The sequence below is a fragment of the Salmo salar genome, chromosome ssa10 (genome assembly GCF_905237065.1).
Source record: "Salmo salar chromosome ssa10, Ssal_v3.1, whole genome shotgun sequence".
Lineage (NCBI taxonomy): Eukaryota > Metazoa > Chordata > Actinopteri > Salmoniformes > Salmonidae > Salmo > Salmo salar.
The window spans coordinates 22,789,191-22,815,041 of NC_059451.1; the positions used below are offsets into that span (position 1 = coordinate 22,789,191).

A 25,851-nucleotide genomic window follows, 5' to 3' on the forward strand; every position below is an offset into this window, starting at 1 on the left:
CAGCGTTCAACACCATAGTGCCCACAAAGCTTATCACTAAGCTAAGGACCCTGGGACTAAACACCTCCCTCTGCAACTGGATCCTAGAATTCCTGATCGGCCGCCCCCAGGTTGTAAGGGTAGGCAACAACACATCTGCCACGCTGATCCTCAACACTGGAGCCCCTCAAGGTTGCGTGCTTAGTCCCCTTCTGTACTCCCTGTTCACCCACGACTGCGTGGCACGACTCCAACACCAAATCAAATCAAATGTTAATGCTCCCATACACATGGTTAGCAGATGTTAATGCGAGTGTAGCGAAATGCTTGTGCTTCTAGTTCTGACAGTGCAGTAATATCTAACAAGTAATCTAACAATTTCCCAACAACTACCTAATACACACAGATCTAAAGGGGTGAATGAGAATATGTACACTACCGTTCAAAAGTTTGAAATGTCCTTGTTTTTGAAAGAAAAGCACATTTTATGTCCATTAAAATAACATCAAATTGATCAGAAATACAGTGTAGACATTGTTAATGTTGTAAATGACTATTGTAGCTAGAAACGGCAGATTTTTTATGGAATATCTACATAGGCGTACAGAGGCCCATTATCAGCAACCATCACTCCTGTGTTCCAATGGCACGTTGTGTTAGCTAATCCAAGTTTATCATTTTAAAAGACTAATTGATCAATAGAAAACCCTTTTGCAATTGTTAGCACAGCTGTAAACTATTGTGCTGATTAATGAAGCAATAAAACTGGCCTTCTTTATACGAGTTGAGTATCTGGAGCATCAGCATTTGTGGGTTCGATTACAGGCTCAAAATTGCCAGAAACAAAGAACTTTCTTCTGAAACTCATCAGTCTATTCTTGTTCTGAGAAATGAAGGCTATTCCATGCGAGAAATTGAAATTTTGTACAACGCTGTGTACTACTCCCTTCACAGAACAGTGCAAACTGGCTCTAACCAGAATAGACAGACGAGTAGGAGGCCTTGGTGCACAACTGAGCAAGAAGACAAGTACATTAGAGTGTCTAGTTTGAGAAACAGACACCTCACAAGTCCATAACTGGCAGCTTTATTAAATAGTACCTGCAAAACACCAGTCTCAACGTCAACAGTAAAGAGGCGACTCTGGGATGCTGGCTGTGAACAGGCTCGGATGGTCTTTTTGGCTTTCTTGTGACATAGGGTGCTGTAGGTGTCATGGAGGGCAGAGGGCAGATAGTTTGCCCCCGGTGATGCATTGTGCAGACTGCACCACCCTCTGGAGAGCCTTGCAGTTGAGGGCGGTGCAATTGCCGTACCAAGCTGTGATACAGCCCGACAGGATGCTCTCGATTGTGCATCTGTAAAGGTTTGTCAGGGTTTTGGGTGACAAGCCAAATTTCTTCAGCCTTTTGAGGTTGAAGAGGCGCTGTTGTGCCTTCTTACCAACACCATCATTAAGTTTGCTGACCACACAACAGTGGTAGGCCTGATCACCGAACAAAGATGAGACAGCCTATAGGGAGGAGGTCAGAGAACTGGCAGTGTGGTGCCAGGACAACACCCTCTCCCTCAGTGTGAGCAAGACAAAGGATCTGATTATGGACTACAGGAAAAGGAGGGCCGAACAGGCCCCCATTAACATTGATGGGGCTTTAATGGAGCGGGTCAAGAGTTTCAAGTTCCTTGGTGTCCACATCACCAACAAACTATCATGGTCCAAACATACCAAGACAGTCGTGAAGAGCTCATCAAAAGGCATTACAGTTTCCTCCACGACAAATTTGTCAGGGGCTTTGGAAACTGAGTGTTTAGAAATAGAAGATGATGAAGCTCCAACATTTTAATCATTCTGATCATGGGTTTTATTTAGAAATACTAACCATTTTGTTTTGTATTCCTCTGTTTTTGAGGACTAGGTCTACCAATATCTAGACATTTAAAATAAAAAATATTCAGTATATTCATTTTGAAAGGGCGCATAAAAAGGGTGCTTAAAGAAAGCCCCCGCTGCTACTTGCTTGATGAGGTATTACAGATTACTGTACATCTTAACATGTCTAATACATACTGTTAGGTTCTGAACAAACTGAGTAAAAACTCAAACTTACAACTAGAAAAAGCTCAAACCAAGTTTATTCACCCACTGGGTCAAACAGCTGCATGATTACGCAAGCACATATATTTATAACCTTCTAATAGGCGCGGTCAACTCCTTACACATCTAGACAACCAATACCTCTCTGTTGCTAGGCAGGAATTACATTGGTTCCTCTCACTGGTGTAGTCACAGCCCTCCCTGTTACTAAAACTTTCGTGGGCGTGGAAGGGTATGTGTGAGATAGTACTGCAGTAGGAGAGACATTGTGGTGGGCCTCTAAGGGCCCCCTCCCAGAGGTTCCTTCTCACTTCATCTGTTGATTTGACCTCGAGACGCATTCCTCACTCCTCCATAGTTCCGCAGCCGGCCTGCCTTATCAGAGACTAATAATTGCCTTTCACCTCTCTCCTCAGAAACATGGAACAGAATATGAAGCTTCTACTCTCAGTAACTTTCCATATTCCTAGTTCCCATCCTTCTCTCGTCCATACTCCTTCCACACCCCTCTGCACCACAAACGTATGGAACAGATTCAGCGTTAGAAAATGTTTGCACTTCCAAAAGTCAAATAGGCCTCTATCTATACCTTATTGGTGAGGTTAAGAATGAAAAGTTCCTTAATGATCTCCTTAATGAAGGAAAGGGTCCAAAACTGTTCCTGTCCTGCGTGGTATGTTAATGAACTGTATTTCCACTGAAGTTGATCTACACGTACAACTTATATTCTACCCTTTTTAGTGCTTCTCAAAAATAAAATGTCAAGCAAAGTAGATTTGCAGGGTGAGCGAAAAAAGCACTCCAAGTCATTGTTGCTAAAGACATTGTACAACAGTATCCCATCTAGTCTGTTCTCCTCCACAATGGCAACATTTTGGTTCCTCAACATGAATGTGCCATTTATTTTGTTTGCAGCCAGATAGAACCCTTTCTCCTGTGTTGGAGCAGCAGATTATCCTCTGTTTGTTTTGTCAACCTCACACAACCTCTTAGTTACGTATCTGAGCAACAGGGCTGTTGGAGTTTCTCACAAGTTTCTTTACCTTGTAGAGGTACAGTTGAAGTCGGAAGTTTACATACACTTAGGTTGGAGTCATTAAAACTTGTTTTTCAACCACTCCACAAATTTCTTGTTAACAAACTATATTTTTCGCAAGTCAGTTAGGACATCTACTTTGTGCATGACACAAGTAATTTTTCCAACAATTGTTTACAGACAGATTATTTCACTTATAATTCACTGTATCACAATTCCAGTGGGTCAGAAGTTTACATACACTAAATTGACTGTGCCTTTCAACAGCTTGGAAAATTCCAGAAAATGATGTCATGGCTTTAGAAGCTTCTGATAGGCTAATTGACATAATTTGAGTCAATTGGAGGTGTACCTGTGGATGTATTTCAAGGCCTATCGTCAAACTCAGTGCCTCTTTGCTTGACATCATGAGAAAATCTAAAGAAATCTGCCAAGACCTCAGAAAAAAAATTGTAGACCTCCACAAGTCTGGTTCATCCTTGGGAGCAATTTACAAACGTCTGAAGGTACCACGTTCATCTATAGAAACAATAGTATGCAAGTATAAACACCATGGGACCACGCAGCCGTAATACCGCTCAGGAAGAAGACGCGTTCTGTCTCCTAGAGAGGAACATACTTTGGTGCGAAAAGTGCAAATCAATCCCAGAACAACAGCAAAGGTTTCACGTCCTGACCCTAGTAAGATGTCATTTTCTATAGTAGTGTAGGGCAGGGCGTGACGGGGTGTTTTTGGTTTATCTATGTTTTCTATTTCTATGTTTAGGTTCTAGTTTGTCTATTTCTATGTTGGGATTGTTTGGGGTTGATCTCTAATTGGAGGCAGCTGATCCTCATTGCCACTGATTAGAGATCATATTTAAGTAGGGGTTTTTCTCATTGTGGTTTGTTGGGTTATTGTCTTTAGAGTAGTGTGTTGTCCTCTCTGCGTCACGGTTTGTTGTTTTCCTATTTTTCAAGTTATTAGTGTATTGCATTCAGTTTCACTTTTAATAAATATGTGGAACTACGAAAACGCTGCATCTTGGTCCGCTCCTTCAAACAGCCGTGACAAAAGGACCTTGTGAAGATGCTGGAGGAAACCGGTACAAAAGTATCTATATCCACAGTAAAACGAGTCCTATATCAACATAACCTGAAAGGCCACACAGCAAGGAAGAAGCCACTGCTCCAAAACCGCCATAAAAAAGCCAGACAACGGTTTGTAACTGCACATGGGGACAAAGATTGTACTTTTTGGAGAAATGTCCTTTGGTCTGATGAAACAAAAATAGAACTGTTTGGCCATAATGACCATCATTATGTTTGGAGGAAAAAGGGGGAGGCTTGCAAGCCGAAGAGCATCATCCCAGCCATGAAGCACGGGGGTGGCAGGATCATGTTGTGGGGGTGCTTTGCTGCAGGAGGGACTGGTGCACTTCACAAAATAGATCGCATCATGAGGCAGGAAAATTATGTGGATATATTGAAGCAACATCTCAAGACATCAGTCAGGAAGTTAAAGCTTGGTCGCAAATGGGTCTTCCAATTTGACAATCACCCCAGGCATACTTCCAAAGTTGTGGCAAAGTGGCTTAAGGACAACAAAGTCAAGGTATTGGAGTGGCCATCACAAAGCCCTGACCTCAAGCCTTTAGAAAATTTGTGGGCAGAACTGAAAAGGTGTGTGCGAGCAAGGAGGCCTACACACCTGACTCAGTTACACCAGCTCTGTCAGAAGGAAGGGGCCACAATTCACCCAGCTTGTGGAAGGCTACCCGAAACGTTTGACCCAAGTTAAACAATTTAAAGACAATGCTACCAAATACTAATTGAGTGTATGTAAACTTCTGAGCCACTGGGAATGTGATGAAAGAAATAAAAGCTGAAATAAATAATTCTGACATGTCACATTCTTAAAATAAAGTGGTGATCTTAACTGACCAAAGAAAGGGAATTTTTACCAGGATTAAATGTCAGGAATTGTGAAAACTGAGTTTAAATGTATTTGGCTAAGGTGTATGTAAACTTCCGACTTCAACATTTAGTTCTCAAATGGAAAAGCTGATAAGGCATTCAAGTCACAACCGTAATTTATCTGCCAGATAGAGTAAGTTGTGGACATTGTACAACCACAAAGCTCTGACCGTAGACACCTTCACTGAGCTCAACAAAGTGCTTCAATAGCTCAATGGCATAATCCACATAATGCTGATCTTCTTGCATCATACTCATCTAGCAGAATTGCTACGCCAATGGACAGGGACAAGAAATGTTCATAGGTCACACTTGGAAGCACATCCTTTAAAACAACAGGGCCAGTGTAGAGCAGGAACTGTTTCAGCTGTTGCCTTCCACCTCTTTACTTCAAAAGGAGATCTGGGCTGACAAGAGAACTCCTGGGGCAGATTTCCTGAGAGATGAGCAAGTTGTTCTGACACGTGATAATTGTATGAAAGACAACTTTCACTCCCTTGGTCCCTTTCTCAAAAACCACAGCACCCCCCTAACAACCCCAAGACACACCAAATGCATGTAATCCAGTGGAGATCCCCATACACGCTGAATCCCACAAGCCAAGAGTGAGCAAATACCACGTTGATGATCAGGATGGAGACTCTGCAAAATCCAAGTCTGAGCGAACTGATGATATGTCTTTACAGTTAAAAAGTCACTCTATTCTCTCTCCATTCCCCCTTGGTGGTACACTGTTCACACGAGTTGTAGCCTGTATGTCCCACAATGCACTTGATGAATGCTTGTGCAGGGGCATCACAAATGAAACATACACTATATATACATGAGTATGTGGACATCCCTTCAAATTACTGGATTCAGCTATTTCAGCCACACCTGTTGATGACCGGTGTATAAAATCGAGCGCACAGCTTTTCAATCTCCATAGACAAACATTGTCAGTAGAATGGCATTACTGAAGAGCTCAGTGACTTTCAATGTGGCACCATCATAGGATTCCACCTTTCCAACAAGACAGTTCTTCAAATGTATGCCCTGCTAGAGCTGCCTCCATCAACTGTAAGTGCTGGTATTGCGAAGTGGAAACGTATAGGAGCAACAACGACTTAGCTGCAAAGTGGTAGGCCACACAAGCTCACAGAATGGGACCGCCGAGTGCTGAACCACGTAGCGCATAAAAATCCTCTGTCCTCGGTTGCAACACTCACTACCAAGTTCCAAATTTGCCTCTGGAAGCAATGTCAGCACAAGAACTGTTCATCGGGAGCTTCATGAAATGTGTTTCCATGGCGGAGCAGCCGCACACAACCCTAACATCACCATGCCCAATGCCAAGCATTGGCTAGAGTGGTGTAAAACTCACCGTCATTGGACTCTGGAGCAGTGGAAACATGTTCTCTGGAGTGATGAATCACGCTTCACTATCTGGCAGTCTGACGGACGAATCTGGGTTTAGCGGATGCCAGGAGAAGGATGCCTCAATGCATGTCGGAGGAGGAATAATGGTCTGGGGCTGTTTTTCATGGTTCGGGCTAGACCCCTTAGTTCCAGTGAAGGGAAATCTTAATGCTACAGCATACAATGACATTCTAGATGATTCTGTGGTTCCAACTTTGTGGCAACAGTTTGGGGAAGGCCCTTTCCCGTTTTAGCATGACAATGCCCCTGTGCACAAAGCGAGGTCCATACAGAAATGACTTGTCAAGATCGGGGTGGAAGAACTTGACTGGCTTGCACAGAGCCCTGACCTCACCCCCATCGAACACCTTCGGGATTAATTGGAACGCCAACTGCAAGCCGGGCCTAATCGCACAATATCAGTGCCCGACCTCACTAATGCTCGTGGCTGAATGGAAGCCAGTCAGCAATGTTCCAACATCTAGTGGAAAGCCTTCCCAAAAGAGTGGAGGCTGTTATAGCATCAAAAAGGGGGACCAACTTAATATTAATGCCCATGACTTTGGAATGAGATGTTGGACGAGCAGGTGTCCACATACTTTTGGTCATGTAGTGTATATCGTTGATGGTTATTGTTTTCCCATTTCTCTCAATTCCGTTATGGATGATGCTATTGAGCTCAAATGTAAGATCCTGTAGATAGTCCTGCATTGAAATGGGTTTTGTGTTCCCACAGAAGAGCACCATAATGAAGGATTCTGATTGATGAAGAATGCAAAGAATAGGTCAAAACTGTTCTAGTTGACTTGAAGAGGGGGAGGCCATCAATGTTAAATGAAAGCCTCTCAATAGCAGTGATGTCTAAATGGTTTGTACTCAGTGCATTCTAAATGCCCTGCTCTATTCCAAAGTAAATGTACTGTATTTTCCTCCACATTTATCTATGGTTTTCACTGTTTGGGGTGTCTGGAGGAATGTCCTCGCATCTTTTGGCAGGGTATAGCCTCATTTCCTCAAAATGTTCAGGAATTTATTGCACCTCTACTGCATTTAAATTCTGTTGCCTATGCTGCAAATTCCTCCCCTAGTTTATCCACGTCCACTGTTTCCTCCTCAATTGAGAATAAATACACTAGAGATTGTTCATAGCAATCTAGATACTCAGGAAGATTGTCTTCATTATCTCCATTGAATGAATCTCTAGAGTTGGTTGTCTCATCCTCATCAGCACTCAGTCTCTCGCTCTATCCTTCTTGTTAGGGTTGTGTGATGTAACTGCCACAATGTCATCCTCATTACTACTCGATTCAGCAAGCAATGAAACCTCTGTTGCATTTTCTCCAGTCATTTTTGTAGCTTGCCATACCGGTATTCTAATTGACACTGACATTTAAAAAAAAAAACTATACTCAATAAGAATAGGTAATGTTACAGAATGTGCTTGTGCAGTAGTCAGACTAGTTGAAGTAGTCAGGCGAAGGGAACAGGAGGTTGACAACAAAGGCAGGCAGCAAAGGCTGTGAGGGGAGGGCAGGCAGGAAGCTGGAGAGAGAGAGAGAGTCAGATTAGGAATATAAAGACTAACAGTAAATAGTAAAAGGTGTGCTTGTGCAACTACATACTTCAAGTAGTCAAATCAGGCGAAGGAAACAGGAAACAGGAGCTCGACAATGCTGGGGAGAGGGGGACAAAGAATACTATCATGGTTGGTCATGTGCCGAAAGCCCAGTGAGCGCTGGAAGCTCGGTGCATGACTGCCAGGGCTGGCTGGGCTTTCCGCACGTGACCAACTGTTAGGGATAGTTGGCTAGCGCTAGGTAGCTTTTTAATGTTAACTTTAGTTAGCTCGCAACTATACATTTTAATTTTGACCTGTTGTTGGCATTGGCTGTAGCTAGTTAGCTGACATTTTGATTTCTGTTTAATTAATGATAGTAAATGTGTCTGTGTATAATAGAGAGAGAGAGATGATCACAATAACTTTAGAAAACAATGTCATGTCAACTTTGTCATGCTAACTATGTGTGTATCTGTGTGAGAGAGAATGGGAGAGCGAGATGATTGTGATCCCAATAACTTATAGTCAACATCATGTCAACATTGTGTCATGCTAGCTGTGTGTGTGTGTGTGTGTGTGTGTGTGTGTGTGTGTGTGTGTGTGTGTGTGTGTGTGTGTGTGTGTGTGTGTGTGTGTGTGTGTGTAAGAGTGAGAGCGCGAGATATGGTACATCAATACACGAAACATTGATTGTTTGTGTGTGTAAGACAGTAAGCTAGGCTAATTCTTGAAACTTGTACCCCCAATATGCATGTGAAGATTGCTGAGGGGCAACATAGGCAATGTACTTGCTAGGCTAAGCCTAACTTAGTGAAGACCTTAGGTAATGGTTAATCATGATTCGCCTTTGTCTTTACAGTTCCTGAAACATGTCAATGGTCTGATGCATGGCCTCTGCAGGAGTGCTTGGCCACCCACTCAGTTACCAGTGACCTATTCTGCCACATCCCAGGAAAAGGAGAGAGCAGCACCACCTCTCCTTAAATCCATACTCATTGACAGTAAGTTGTGTGCAAAATGTTGATGTTTGATACTCTGATCTTCAATGTGTATAAATTCCTACTAACCAGCTTTGTAAGAACTACAGTAGGGTACTAGCTATGCTGATGATCATTAACGTTTTTTTCGGCATCAGGTCTCACTGAGACTGGATTCCCCAAGAGACATGCTATCTCCCGAAGAGACATGCTATCTCCCCAAGAGACATGCTATCTCCCCAAGAGACATGCTATCTCCCCAAGAGACATGCTATCTCCCCAAGAGACATGCTATCTCCCCAAGAGACATGCTATTCAGCTGCTCATGATTGCCTGATCTTACACTCTTAGAAAAAAAGGTTGTATCTAGAGCCTGAAAGGGATCATTGACTGTCCCCATAGGAGAACCCTTTAACTAGCCCTTTTTGGTTCCACGTAGAACTATGTTGGGTTCCATATAGAACCCTTTCCACAGAGGGTTCTACCTGGAACCAAAAAGGATTCTCTTATGGTGACAGCCGAAGAACCTTTTTGGAACCCTTTTTTTTGAATAGTCTAGTGTAAGAAGATGCAGTTGAAATAGCACCGCCTCTAATATAAGATTGTAAAGCAAATCAAATCCAATTTTAACTCAACTTTTTGGGGGGGCGGGGGGGAGGTGCAAAACCCTTGTGTCCTGATTCAACAGACACCTCCCCCTTGGTGAGTCATGTAAAGTTTCTCCCATTTCTCTCTTGCTCATTCGCTCTGTCGCTAACTCGAACAAACGTGCAGTTGCAGAGAACATGAAGAGATTTGACAATTACACACGTCTAACACTGTTTGTTGCAGGAATGATATGACAGACAACTTTTGAACAATATCATAATTTATTGTCTCTCTTTATTGCCTGTTTACACGTTAACATTTTTGCATTTAACTTCCTTTTTTTAAGACTGCCATGCTGTCTTCAATTGGGTAACCTCTGTCTGGGGCAATGTCCTCAGGATTATGGAGTGGTGTGTTTATAAAAAGTTGTTTGAATATTACAACATTTATTGGTATTAAGCAAAACATTTAGTCTAATTGTGATATCCTCTTTCTTAAAATGTTTCATATTAATGACCAATTAATTCATGTCTGACTCCACTACGAAGGGACAGAGGAGCAAACATACCTTTGCTACCACTTTTAGTAGATTGACTGTTAGATATTCTACTGTGTGTTACTGTTATGTTGTGTCCTGCATGCCCACATTATGCCAATCGTTATTTATTTTTATTTTTGTTTTATGCTTACAGTAAGTGTCATGAAAAGCCAGAAGATTCACGAGGTTGATGTGTTGTGGGCCCTCTGGAAAGTCCTGAAATATGCCCCTGAGCTGCAAAGTATGTATATGAGCAAGTTGCTCTTTTTTAAAAACATCTCTAAGCTATAACTGCCACAAAATTATTCAACTAGTACCATGGAAATACTTTTAGCCAGCTGAGTCCACAAAGTCTCCACAAAAACATTGGGCCTTTATATACTCCCAGTATTTCTATGCATGACATTTATGAAACAATTACTGTATGCCATTGCTTGATCTGTTTTAAAATGTAAGAATATGTTGGTGACTATGGAAACAAATACAAATGTAAATGAAAAATGTTTTCAATATACAACTTTATCCTCTGCAATACTTTTTACAGTACACTCTTAGAAAAAAAGGTGCCATCTAGAACCTAAAAGGTTTATTCGGATGTCCCCATCGGAGAACCGTAGAATCCTTTGATGGACCCCTTTTGGTTCCTGGTAGAACCCTTTTGGTTTCAGGTTGAACCCTTTTGGGTTTTAAATAGGACAATTTCTACAGAGGATTCGACATGGAAACCAAAAGGGTTCTACGTGGAACCAAAATGGCTTCTCCCTGTGTATGTTTTAAATATCAGAGTAAGAAATCGACGGACACTATGAAACCAAGTTTATTTATCCCAAAGGATCGAACAGCTGAGCCGACAAAAACATATTCACACAAGCACTGACATTTAACCCTTTCTCCTGCTGAGTCTCCTCCTACACATCTGAACAGCCAATGTATCTCTGTTGCTAGACAGAACCTTAGTGATAGCTGTTCTTCCTCACTTCACCTGACCTGACCTCTGACACAAAGTGCTCACTACTCCCCAACTCACAGCTGTCATGGTGGCTAGTACCAGACTGTCTCTTCTCCTCCCAGCGGATCCCTCCCATACAGTAGGATCCCTGATGGCTAATAATAACATATTCTGACATAATGTAAAAGTTTACATTACCCTTTCTCCATCATCAGTGACATGAATAAGTATATTTCATATTCTCAGAACCCAACACCTGGAACCAAAAAGGGTTCATCTATGGGGGATGCTGAAGAACCCTTTTGGAACCCTTTTTTCTAAGAGTGTTGGTAATAAGCTGTAGTCAGGTGGTCATTACCAGGTTATGATGAGGTCTTAACTATGATCAGTAGGCTACATAATGTACACATAATATAGTGGTCACAATTATGACCAACTTGTCATATGGTGCTGAGAAAAATATGTAATATTCTGGTCAGTAAAAATATATTTTAAAAAACCCTGTCCTTTCTCAACCATACTTCATACTGATGTCTTTTCAACCAGCTTTTGCCCACTAGGTGGGAACCTATGCAAACTGCTTTACTGGCACAAAGACTATCTTTGAATAGCAGAAGGACATTGAGACGGACAGTCAGCTCTTCCATCTTTCCAAATGGCTACACAAAGGCTTGTCAGAGAGGAAAGTACATTCGCCAAGTATAAAATGTATTTATGTTTTTCTTTTGATAGGCTTACGATCCCAGCGTGTCAAACACCTGATGAATTCTCAAGTTGAATTGTTTGTGGTTTGTGAATTTTGACTGAAAATGTATTTTGACTGAACAGAAATTGATGACCTAAATGTACGTGGACCTTCTCTGCCACATTGAAAATGTACTTGTTTATTTATATCAAATAACGAGTATTGATTGGAAATTGTGGTTTTGATTAACCAAAATGATCTGGCTATTTTTGAGTTTTTATGCATCACTGGCTGAGCTAAATACAGTATTTCATGAGACCCTAACTGCCGGCTGTTTACCAACTGTGCTACAAAATTGCAAACCCCGCTGAAAAAGAACATTACTCCAATTGTAATAATTGTAATGGTTCCAGTGTCTTATATGCAATGGGTGCATGGCCCATTTAGATAACTGGTCAGTAGTTCAATCAGATTTCAACCAAAAACCACATATCAACCAAAATAAGACATTTTTCATGATGTCAAAAAGACATCATGAAAAAGACGTCTTAATCTGGTTGTGATCTGGTTATATTTCAACCAATAAACGACGTCTAACAGTAAAAGCCTAACCTACAAAATCATGACAAGCTACCAAAGCTTATAGTTTTTATTAAATTGGTATTTAGATACCAAACAAGATGTAAAGGTAATTTACAGTCCATTGTTGGTTAAATAATTCCAATACAACTCTCTAGTGGTTAGTGGAGGCGTGAGTGACTTGTATCTATGTTGCTGAGAGGAACCAGAACCAACATTGACACGTTCTTTACTCTGACAGCAAACTTCAAATCATTACAAAATCCATATTTGACTCACTGTACCATTTAAGGCGTAAACACAAAGGATTAGTACACAGTTCATCATACCGGGAAGGCCTAGTCTTCATTGAAAATAAATATACTGTACTGTCCTAGAAAGAGAAAGGCAGGTGAATTGGAAAATATATATATACACTGTATGTGCAATACACAGTGATCCTACTTTCATTTGCAAACTACCCATCCTCTATTGCACACATATAAACAGTTTATTACAATTAATCCACTTTTCCCACACTATAGATAGTTGATAAAGCTATATTATGCTCTATTACATGTCTTGTGGGAACATTTTTCATTGTGTTCTGTAGTTATGAAACATTAAGTAAATTAATGTACAAGGCATGCCCAAAGGTTCAATGTGAGTAATTTGAATGTCTTTGCAAAATAGTGGCTTTAGATGAGCTATGGTAAGAGGAGATCCTTAGCATCCCTTTGCTTTGCAGTCTTATTAATGAAGCATTTGCGCTTGGTTCATAGAACCGGGGTTATGTCAGTAACCTCCAGTAGCCGCTAGATACGGTTGTAATAAACAGAGCGGTTTCTGTTTTCTTCCTACAAAAGCTGAAAGATAAGACTCTCAGGAACACGAAGGTACGTACTGTACTGTTTCTGTACTGTTATTTTCTACACAGATCATACATCATCAACATTATTGCCTGATGATCTTCTGAACTTCCCAATACCTTTCTGATGCATTTCAGTCACTTCAAACCACGGGTTAGGAACCAAAATTATTTTCCAATCATTTAGTTCTGAACCGAAGCATAATTTTTTTCGTTCTGTTCCAATGTTTCAACCAGAAAAATAAAGTTCTGAACAGGTTCAAACCCAAAAAAGTACTGGTTTATATTGTTCCTTTCTGTTCTTTTTTAAACCTCTGAAATATACACTACACGGCCAAAAGTATGTGAACACCTGCTCGTCAAACATCTCATTCCAAAATCATTTGCATTAATATGGAGTTGCTCCCCCCTTTGCTGCTATAACAGCCTCTACTCTTTTGGGAAGGCTTTCCACTAGATGTTGGAACATTGCTACGGGACTTGCTTCCATTCAGCCACAAGGGCATTGTCATACTGAAACAGGAAAGTTGGAAGCACAGAATCATCTACAATGTCATTGTATGGTGTAGCGTTAAGATTTCCCTTCACTGGATTCAAGGGGCCTAGCCAAAACCATGAAAAACAGCCCCAGACCATTATTCTATTATTCCTCCTCCACCAAACTTTACAGTTGGCACTAGCGTTATCCTTGCAACTGCCAAACCCAGATTTGACAAACTGACTTGTTGGAAAGATGGAATCCTATGACGTTGCCATATTGAAAGTCACTTAGCTCTTCAGTAAGGCCATTCTACTGCCAATGTCCGCCTACAGAGACTGCTTAGCTGTGTGCTCGATTTTCTACACTGGTCAGCAAGGGCGTAGCTGAAATAGCCAAATCCACCAATTTGAAGGGATGCCCACATATTTTGTAGTGTATATATTTTTTACATTTAGCTCGACATTAAATTACTTCAACAATCAGTGCGGATAAAGCAGCTTGCTGTGGAACGTGTAAGCAATTTTAGCTGTATAGGAAAGTTGTGAGAGCACATTTTAACAGCATGGTTTAATCACAATGAAAGACAAACACACACTGTGCTGTCAGTCACAGTGTAGGACACAAGATGCCACATCAATTTTGAGGGTGAGAGAGAATGGAGGAAGCTTCATTTGAAGCGCTGGACATCTTGTTAATGACATGCATTATCTGAATTAGGCCCACAGAATTATAACTACAGAGGAGCGGCTTCTATGGAGGAACTTTAAATGTCTTTCAACTTCCGAGTTGGTTTATTAACGTTGGAGTATTGCAAACGTTAGCTAGCTAGCTTGTGTGTGCAGAGCAGCACCAGAATTAAAAACACGTCTTACCTTATTGTAGTTAATAAATCCATTGTGAAATGTGATAACTATAGCATCCTTAACTAACATTTTAAAAAGTCAATCCATTCTTCTCCAATAAACATATCTCTCTAATACCTGAATTACTCTTGTAACATCGTCAGTAGGCTACAGTAACCTATGCTTCAAAGGGGAGGGGCAGACAGCCGACATAAAGATTTACAGCTGGCAGGCAGAAGCTGGAATACATTTCTGAGTGACAGTCACTTCAGATTGAAATACTGTCTGACTGATTTGTAATAGACTGTCATAGGCCCAATAAAAAAGTTAAAAAGGGGTCACGGGACAAAACATTTTGGGAACCCCTGCTTTACAGCAAGTTCATCAGTACAAACCTCATCCGAGTGTCTACCCAAGGTCTCTTCAGTCAATACTTTCACCAATACATACTGAAATAGCCCGTGTCCATGCAGTGTGAATCTAGCCTGGTCCCAGATCTACATGTGCTTTAGCCAACTATGACAGACATCGCATGATAACGATAGTCAGAGGAGTTGGCTAGACTACTAGAGCACATACAGATCTAGGACCAGTCTACAGTGAATTAGCTGTCAAGTCACAACTTGCTGAGGGACGGCAGTGCACCAGCCTTGACCAGCACCGCTGACACCAGGTCGGCCGGCCCTGGTTATTAGAGTTCAGGGGCGTGGTCACCTTCCCCCGGGTCAGAGACTTGGCAGCCCCCGTTATCCTACTCCCTCCTCCACCCACACTGGACTTGCTGTTCTCGGCAGTAGGGATGACTGTCCCCAGGTGGGGGTTGCCTGCCGTGGAGGCTGGGGCCTCCAGGTGAGGCTGACAGCAGCACAGCAGCCTGAAGAAGGCTGCTCTCATCTCCATGCTGGACAGTGTGTAGATGAGGGGGTTGACGGCTGAATTGAGCACGGCCAAGGCGATGAACCAGTCTACATGGTAGAGCACTGGGCAGCGCTCAGGGCTGCAGCCCACATCCAGCAGCAGCAGCAGGAACAGTGGGGCCCAGCACATCACAAACATCCCCAGAACTATCACCACCGTCCTCAGCAGGGCCAGTGAGTGCTCCGAGGGCCTGCTGCTCACCCTCCGCCCGCTGGACGTCACCAGGCGGTAGATGCGGATGTAGAGGATGATGATGGCCACCAGCAGGGCGCTGAAGACGCTGATGCAAAAGGCCACGTAGCTCTTGTCATAGAGGGGCAGCACGGTGGAGCAGGAGGCCAGGTGTTCCAGGCAGTTCCAGCCAAGGGAGGGCAGGGCGCTGAGCAGCACCGACACGGCCCAGCATGCCCCCAGCAGTCCCAGTAACCTCCCCCGCCCCGCTGCCTCGCACGGACGCAGCCGCACCATGGTCATGTGTCTCTCGATGCCAATGGCCAGCAGGCTGAAGGTGGAGGCGCTGAGGGCCACGAACATGCTACCCTCTCTTGCCAGCCACTGGGCCGGTGTCAGAAAGAAGGTCTTGCCGCCAGAGGTGAAAATGTTGACCACATAGGCCACCCCGGCCAGCATGTCAGATAGGGCCAGGTTACCGATGAGGAAGTACATGCGGCTGTGGAAGCGTTTGTTCCTCCATAACGCCAGCAGCACTGTAAAATTCTCCAGCACGATGAGGATACAGATGACGAGGAGGACAGCAGTCTTACAGACCCCACTGCTCCTCGGCCGACCCCACTTCCCAGAGTGGTTGTAGTGGGCCACGATCACAGGGTTCATCCCTTCCTCAAACACATTCTCCATCCTGCCTGGCTCTGGCCTGGCCTTCCCCCTTCACACAGCAGAGGGCGCCACAACACAGCAGACTGCAGACAGAGGATCTACTGACATCTGGCACTGTTGTTATCACACTCTTTATCAGGAGCTGTTGGATAAAATGTGTTAAAATGAGTATTGAAATATTAAATATGTTGATTAAACTCATGGGAAGTTAGTCAAATAATGATAATAATACACTGATACAATAATTTTGTGTCACACCTCAGTTAGTTTGAAAACGTTTAGTAGCCTAAAATGTATATTCTATGGTCATGTTTAAATTAATAATGATAAAATCATAAATTTCATTTAAGATTAGATTTTTTTATGTAATAGTATTTATATTTGTATTCAAATAAGTTATTTAAGAACATGTGGATACATACTATTCTCCATATTTGATAGAATGTGTTACTATACTATTCTCCCAGTCTTCCCATCTTAATAGAATAAGACTGAAGATGTCATGGATGGTAATTTACATGTTCCATAATTACTTCGAGGCACTTTTAAATACTTATTATAACGTTTGAAACATTTAAGTTCACTGTGCCACACATATCACTAGAATGAAACAGCATTTTCATCATTGTTATGAAAAGGTGAATTTAGTTCAAATTATAAAGATCAATCAATCTTACCTGTCAGACAGTTTACAACTCCATCGCAGATAATTTGTAGCATATGGATATTTTCTATAGCTTTTTGACAGATAGGGTCATTAAAAAAGTGGCGCTTCAATAACCAAATATTCATTGCGTCGTGGCATCGATTCCATATTTTATTCCGGACATTAAAAGTCGCAATATAAATAAGGCTGTTATTGTAGCCAAATTCCCGCTAGAGTTTCATTCCGATAAAGCCCACAAATCCATACGTGAAACATTTTGGTGGTCCTTCTGTGACTTCTCTGAAACGTTAACTAATTTCTTCCCAACCTGGAATAGGGCGGGTTCATCCCGTATTCCCAAACCCATTCTCAAGCAATTAGTACGAGTCATGAGCGGCCAAATGTCGAATGGGATGCTGAAGTTTGACTAGCTAAATAGAGCAAGGTATCACTTACTGCAGCTGGGGTGGAGAGGTTTGATTTTTAATTACTTTTAGACACCGGTAGTCTCTGTGTGTAGTTTTCTACGTCAGACGTCATTTCAACGTCTAGTTTAAATTTACATTTGGTTGAGTTGTAAACGAAGGTGAATTCAAAGTGAATTTCACCATGTAATTGGATTTAGTTAAAAGTTTGGTGAAAAAAAAGATTAAATTGCCTTATGTTGATTACTTTTTGCAAATCCAATTCGTTTTCCATGTTGATTCAACTTCATCACAGAATTTTTGGGTTGAAATTAAGTGGTTTGTTTTTGCACTTTTTTGGTTCCATTACACAGTAAATGCCAAGGTAAATTACTAGTTTTAGGCTAGAAACACACTTAACTGTCTCCTTGTGTGTCACGCTGTACTTGTCTTTGGTAGCCTACCATACATACAGTATCGGAAAGTATTCACACCCCTTGGCTTTTTCCATATTATAAAATTGATGAAAAAAAACCTTTTCCTCATCAATCTACATACAATACCCTAGAATGACAAAGTGACAACAAGTTCTTTAGGAATACCTTATTTACATAAGTATTCAGACCCTTTGCTATGATAATCGAAATTGAGCTCAGGTGCATCCTGTTTCCATTGATCATCCTTGAGATGTTTCTACAACTTGATTGGATTCAACCTGTGGTAAATGCAATTGATTGGGCATGATTTGGAAAGGAAAACAACTGGCCTCACAGTTGACAATACATGTCAGAGCAAAAACCAAGCCATGAGGTCGAAGGAATTGTCCGTAGACCTCCAAGACAGGATTGTGTCGAGGCACAGATTTGGGGAAGGGTACCAACACATTTCTGTAGCATTGAAGGTCCACAAGAACACAGTGGCCTACATCATTCTTAAATGGAAGAAGTTTGGAACCCCCAAGACTCTTCCTAGAGCTGGCCGCCCAGCCAAACTGAGCAATCTGGGAAGAAGGGCCTTGGTCAGGGAGGTGACCAAGATGCCGATGGTTACTCTAACAGAGCTCCAGAGTTCCTCTGTGGAGAGGGGAGAACCTTCCAGAAGGACAACCATCTCTGCAGCACTCCACCAATCAGGTCTTTATGGTAGAGTGGCCAGACGGAAGCCACTCCTCAGTAAGAGGCACATGACAACCAACTTGGAGTTTGCCAAAAGGCACCGGAAGACTCTCAGACCATGAGAAGCAAGATTCTCTAGTCAGATGAAACTAAGATTGAACTCATTGGCCTGAATGCCAAGTGTCATGTCAGGAGGAAACATGGCACCATCCCTATGGTGAGCATGGTGGTGGCAGCATCATGCTGTGGGGATGTTTTTCAGCGGCAGGGAATGGGAGACTAGTCAGGATCGAGGGAAAGATGAACGGAGCAAAGTACAGAGCGCTCAGGACTTCAGACTGGGCCGAAGGTTCACCTTCCAACAGGACAACGACCCTAAGCACACAGCCAAGACAATGCAGTGGCTTTGGGACAAGTCTCTGAATGTCCTTGAGTGGCACAGCCAGAGCCTGGACTTGAACCCAATCAAACATCTCTGGAGAGACCTGAAGATAGCTGTACAGCGACTCTCCCCATCCAACCTGAAAGAGCTTGAGAAGATCTGCAGAGAAGAATGGGAGAAGCTCTCCAAATACAGATGTGCTAAGCTTGTAGCGTCATACCCAAGAAGACTCGAGGCTGTAATCGCTGCCAAAGGTGTTTCAACAAAGAAAAAAAATGTATGAAATGTATGAAATGAAATGTATGCATTCACTACTGTAAGTCGCTCTGGATAAGAGCATCTACTAAATGACTAAAATGTAAATGTAAAATGTAAGTACTGAGTAAAGGGTCTGAATACTTGTGTAAATGTGGTATTTCCTTTTATTATTTTTTTTATCCAGTTTTTGCTTTGTCATTATGGGGTATTGTGTGTAGAATGATGAGGAAAAAACTGTTTAAGCCATTTTAAAATAAGGCTGTAACTTTACAAAATGTGGAAAAGTCAACGTGTCTGAATAATTTCCTAATGCACTGTATTTGTTGCTATTCAAATGATTTCCTCTCTCTGTCTCTACTTTTTGCAACAGGTATTTTGCACCTTGTGAGTCATTCCTCAAATCAAATGTACGCCCATACCACAACCATCGAATCCACTTTGAAATGGCTCACATACACACATTGCCAAACAAAGCGAGAAAAAAGATTAGCTCGGATGACACTAATGCAAGGCAATATAAAACAAACAAAATAATGTTCATGCCCGGATGGCTTGTTTATTTGCCTTCTGAGACATTCTCCCAGCTGACAGGTCAAGAAACAACAGTTTATAAACCTTCATATCCATGCTTTGATCAGACATAGTTTTTCATGTTCAGAATGAAGAATTCCTTTTTTTCTTGGCCCTTCCTGTGTGTGGGATAGGTTACCCCTCTCCCACTGCCCTGCCTGTCCACAGCAGATGAGGTGACACAGTCACACACATTCTCTCACACAGGATCATGCAGTCACTCACACTCTCTAAATTACAGGATGTGAAGTTTCTCCCCGGCCTAAGACATTGTGACATGAACTGGCTGACTTGAACAGAATGACCAAAACAGGAGGGACAGGGGACACAGAAAAACTACAGCTGAACATTTTGGAACTTGAGGCAGACATTCTGAGTGCTGTGTCTGACCCTGTCACCTCAGCCCCACCCCCGTCCCCCTCGTCCCCATCCCCCACTCCACTTCGCAGTGGGCTCTCTCCCATATTGTGTTGATAGTCCAGGCAGCACATTCCTAGTATAGTATTCCCCAGGGAAAAGTGGCCCAATCTATTATTACGACCGTTAGATGGTACACTGGCAGGAAAATGCTAAGTGGAGAATTAGGTTGCCATTGCATGCCATTTTCTCGGCTGCTTGCTACATTTCTCAAAAGACAATTTTATTGTCACATGCTTCGTAAACAACAGGTGTAGACTAACAGTGAAATGCTTACTTACAGGCCCTTCCAAACAATGCAGAGAGAAAAAATGAGAAATAATAGAAAAATAATAACACAAGGAATAAAAATATAACGAGTAATGATAACTTGGCTGTATCCACAGAGTACCAGTACCTAGTTGAGGTAATCAGAGGGATAAAGTGACTAGACGACAGGATAGATAAAACAGTAGCAGCAGCGTATGTGATGAGTCAAAACAGTTCAAAAAGGGTCAATGCAAATAGTTAATCAATAGCTACCAGGACTAACTATTTATCAGTCTTATGGCTTGGGGGTAGAAGCTGTTCAGGATCATGTTGGTTTCAGACTAGCTGCATCGGTACCGCATGCCCGTGCGGTCTATGACTAGGGTGGCTGGAGTCTTTGACAACTTGCAGGGCCTTCCTCTGACACTGCCTGGTATAGATGTCCTGGATGGCAGTGAGCTCGGCCCCAGTGATGTGCTGTGCCGTACACACTACCATCTATAGCGCCTTGCGGTCGGATGCCAAGCAATGGTGCAGCTGTCGATGGTGCAGCTGTACAGTATTCACCTTTGGAAAACAACACTGCCTCCCAAAAACAAATCCAAGACCCTCGATAGAGAGACTCACTCAGTAAAGACTCTCTAAACGATCAAAATGGTATCATTTGCCATCTAGTCATCTCATCGTTCATCACATACAGCAATGGCACAACAGATATGTATTGTAACCATCAATAGACATGATGCATTATCTGTTTGTCAAAGAGGAATTGGTACGAAATGGCAATCAAACATTTTATAGAAGTGAGTTGTATTCTTGTTCTCCGAATTAAAGAAATCTCTGAAAAGCAGTAATCATTTTCTACTATTTATCATTGCAAAAGTGTTCCTGATCGATAGAAGGTTGCATAATTACTGTTATAAAGGTTTACTATAGGCCTAGGGTAAACATTCATCAAATGAAGTCCATCAAAAGTACTCAGGTCCAAGAAGGTAGTTACTGCAACACAAACTGTGACATACGCACAGTAGTTAGACCTACAATAGGTTGTGAGGCTATACTTGGCTAACAAACCCCTCCAAAACATTATCGGGCCTCTGCAACAGGTCCAGAGCGGTCTGAGAATGGAGGGAGAGATAGAGACTGAGCGAGGGGAATTGAGGAGGAGAGGACAGATGGGACTGAGCGCAGACAACTGAATAGGAGGAGAGGGGGATGGAGAGAAGAGGGGATAGAGACTGCGAGAATGTATTTGAGGCTGTGAGAGCAAAGGATTGGGTAAGAGAGGGTAAAGGGGTGGAGTGGACTGTGAGATTTGGCTGTGTCAGTGAGTGTGAAGTGTTACAGGCGGTCTGGCCCTCTCACACGTCAGCCCCAGGCCCTGCAGATTAATGAATGGCACTGTTGACTTTACCCTGACCGACAAGAGATGTGCAGACACTCTGACAACAAATTTATAACCATATTAAAACACACCAGAGCTCTTGTTGTTGCAAGCATAGTGATTTCCTGGATATACAGTATGGCGCCGTAGGGAGAGGAAATACAGCTATGGGTCAAGACAGAACATTTAGGGTTTTCAAGAGTCTAGGTTTACAGTCGTGTGTTTGTGTGTGTGTGTACGCTTATGCTTTTATTGTGTACGTGTGTGCACTGTGAGTTAAGGCTGTCTGACGCACAGTTTGGCAGTGAGTTAGCTTGTTTGGAATTTAAAGTGTAGTGGGAACCGGGGGGGTGGTTCTATGGTGGAAAGGGAGGCCCTCTTGTGCCTTCACCTTTCTGCCCCCCCCCCCCCCCCAATCTACCCTCTCTCCTTTCCTCCTCCGCTCCTCACTGAAACAGTTACACAAGAATGAAACATGCTTCTCAACCAACCCTCACGTTCTCAATGTTTACCCTTTGCGTTTGGATTTCATCAGACTTGTACAGGATATCCTGGAACTCTGACAAACACAACATTAGCACAACAGGATTTTATCAGAGAAGTATTATTTTAGATCACTGTGAGGCCAGCATCTGTTTCTCCATCACATTTCAGTCAGTCTGATATCCCTCTATAGGTGGTCTTGATTAGAGCTCTGAGAGCTGATAGTCTATCTGGGCCTGTATATCTAACTGTTATCTGGACAGTATGTGGCCCCTACAGGGTCCAGGTGGCAGACAGTCTAAGGAGCAGCCCTGCTTCACTCCTGAGATAGCTATTTATATTGGTTGCTTGAAAATAGTGGCATCAAAGGTACATAATGGAGAGATATGTGTACGTGACTGCAGGTTGAAGTTTCCTGTAGGCACTTAGCAGTAGGCAATGGCACAGATCTAGGATCAGCTTACCCTCCCTAGATTCTAACTTTAAGCCCGTATGTGCTTTTTTTGTATGGGTACAGAATGTCACTGAGATTTTCTTAGAGAAAGTGGGTTGTCGAGGTCACTTCCTGTTCCTGAAAAGAAGTAATCAGTTAACAGGAAGTCTGATGAGAGAAACAGATGACAAGATGGATGAAAGTTTACTCAACTGAGCTGTGTAGATTTCCATACTGAGCAAAACAATCAGACAGCAGATAAAAAGCACAATCAAGGTGAGCAAAGACATTGATTGGTTGATGATCTTACGGTGACAATGCCTTGTTTATGTGCTAGTCAGAACTAGGAAAGCTGACATTTCCGACTGTCTAACTGGTTGTAGTTCTACACGTGCTGCGTTCAACCAGTTGGCAAGTCGAAAATCCCAGAGTTTCCTAGTTCCAACTAGCTCATAAACGTGGCACAATAGACGGAGGAATGAAGAAAAATATTTTTGAAAGAAAGCAGAAGATAATGTACTGATGAGAGTTTACTATGTTGAGTTTAATGTGGTAAGAAACCAGTGGAAACTGAGATTTAACTTTAATGACCCAGCAGGGAGGTTTTAATAGCAAACAAAACATAATAATAAAATGTCCTATTACTCAAAAATGGACATTAAAGTGCTTGTGAACATGGTGCTACAATACGTCAAAATAAGTTTTTTTATTATCACTGTCCCATCTTTGACCCATCATTATCTTCTTTCACATGTAATCTGTTGTCGGTTAGAACATACATTTTTTGTGGCCTTGTGATCATGGCCTTAAACACTAAATAAAGTTCTGGCCTTTGCCTTACTAAATAACTTAAAAATAACTTGGACCTCAGTCATGTAAACAAGCCTGCCCTTTGATTCTGCCCGATTCTCTCAGCACTGCTACGCTGATGCCTGGGAATGCTTGTATATCAAATCAAACTTTATTTGTCACATGCGCTGAATACAACAAGTGTAGACCTTACTGTGAACTGCTTACTTACAAGCCCATAACCAACAGTGCATTTCAAGAAAGAGTTAAGAAAATATTTACCAAAAGTGACACAATAAAGTAACAATAACGAGGCTATATACAGGGGGTACAGGTACGGATTCAGTGTGCGGGGGTACAGGTTAGTTGAAGTAATTTGTACATGTAGGTAGGGGGAAGGGACTATGCATAGATAATAGTCCGGTGGCCATTTGATTAATTGTTCAGCAGTCTACTGGCTTGGGGTTAGAAGCTGTTTAGGAGCATTTTGGTCCTAGACTTGGCGCTCCGGTACCGCTTGCCGTGCGGTAGCAGAGAAAACAGTCTATGACTTGGGTGACTGGAGTCTCTTACAATTTTTTGGGGCTTTCCTCTGACACTGCCTAGAATATAGGTCCTGGGTGGCAGAAATCTTTGCCTCAGTGATGTACCGGGCCATACGCACTACCCCCTGTAGCACCTTATAGTCAGATGCCGAGCAGTTGCCATACCAGGTGGTGATGCAACCGGTCAGGATGCTCTCGATGGTGCAGCTGTAGAACCTTTTGAGGATCTGGGGACCCATAACAAATCTTTTCAGTCTCCTGAGGGGGAAAAGGTGTTGTCATGCCCTCTTCACGAGTGTCTTGTTGTCTTTGGACCATGATAGTTCGTTGGTAATGTGGACACCAAGGAACTTGAAACTCTTGACCCGCTCCACTACAGCCCCATCGATGTTAATGGGGACCTGTTCGACCCGCCTTTTCCTGTAGTCCACGATCAGCTCCTTTGTCTTAATCACATTGAGGGAGAGGTTTTGTCCTTGCACCGCACTGCCAGGTCTCTGACCTCCTCCCTATAGACTATCTCATCGTTGTCGGTGATCAGGCCTCTACCACTGTTGTGTCGTCAGCAAACTTAATGATGGTGTTGGAGTTGTGTTTGGCCATGCAGTCGTGGGTGAATGGGGAGTACAGGAGGGGACTAAGTACACACCCCTGAGGGGCCCCAGTGTTGAGGATCAGTGTGGCAGACATGTTGTTACCTACCCTTATCACCTGGGGGCGGCCCGTCAGGAAGTCCAGGATCCAGTTGCAGAGGGAGGTGTTTAGTCCCAGGGTCCTTAGCTTAGTGATGAGCTTTGTGGGCACTGTGGTGTTGAATGCTGAGCTGTATGCGAATTGGAGTAGGTCTAGGGTATCCGGGAGGATGCTGTTGATGTGAGCCATGACCAGCCTTTCAAAGCACTTCATGGCTACCGACGTGAGTGCTACAGGGCGGTAATCATTTAGGCAGGTTACCTTCGCTTCCTTGGGAACAGGGACTGTGGTGGTCTGCTTGAAACATGTAGGTATTACCAGACTCGGTCAGGGAGAGGTTGAACATGTCAGTGAAGACACTTGCCAGTTGGTCCATGCATGCTTTGGGTACATGTCCTGGTAATCCATCTGGCCCAGCGGCTTTGTGAATGTTGACCTGTTTAAAGGTCTTGTGTGAGCAAGGTCTTGTGCGTTATCACACAGTCATCCAGAACAGCTGGTGCTCTCGTGCATGCTTCAGTTGCTTGCCTCGAAGTGAGCATAAAAGGCATTTAGCTCGTCTGGTAGGCTCGCGTTACTGGGCAGCTTGCGTCTGGGTTTCCCTTTCTATAAGCCAGACTCCTGCGTGTGTATGTGCGTTTTAATCTCTGCTGGTATGTGTTCCCGCATCTACAGGTGTGTATGAGTGTACAGTATGTCTAAGGGTACTGTAACTCGGTTGACTCTAGTCTGTGCACAGAACTATAACCTAAATGTGACTTCAATGAGCCAATTATGGACAGAAAAGTAGTTCAACTGCGTCTCTCGGGAGGGAAAAATATTTTGGCTGTCTGTACAATATCTAGTCTGCTGCCGCATAGGCTGAGGTCGGAGCATGATAGTCCCAAGAGGCTATGGAATGCTCAAGTGTTCCAGTGTGTGTCGCTCCAGACTCCTCTTTTCCATAAGGAGGAGAGCGGGACCAGAGGGCCCCCTCACCCTGGGCCTGACCAGCTGGGCCTCCTAGGGATTGCAGCTGGAGCCTGAGAAAGGGCTTACCCACCAACTAGACCCAGGCCAAGCCCAATTGCACTCCTTACTCATTACTGTATAGTGGTTGGTTTCAGGCTAAGCGTCGCAAACGCTTACAACTTCCTCACTGCACATCAATGCAGCTGCTTTGTTTGTTTGGTTTGGTTCAGCAATGCTGGTTGGGTTGGACAAGCAAGCAATGCTTTTGG

General features: G+C 43.0%; 1 pseudogene; it reads right to left on the reverse strand.

Moving 5' to 3' along the window:
* Positions 1-10,926: 10,926 nt before the first annotated feature.
* Positions 10,927-17,359, reverse strand: LOC106613795 (sphingosine 1-phosphate receptor 3-like; annotated as a pseudogene).
* Between the last annotated feature and the right edge of the window lie 8,492 nt (positions 17,360-25,851).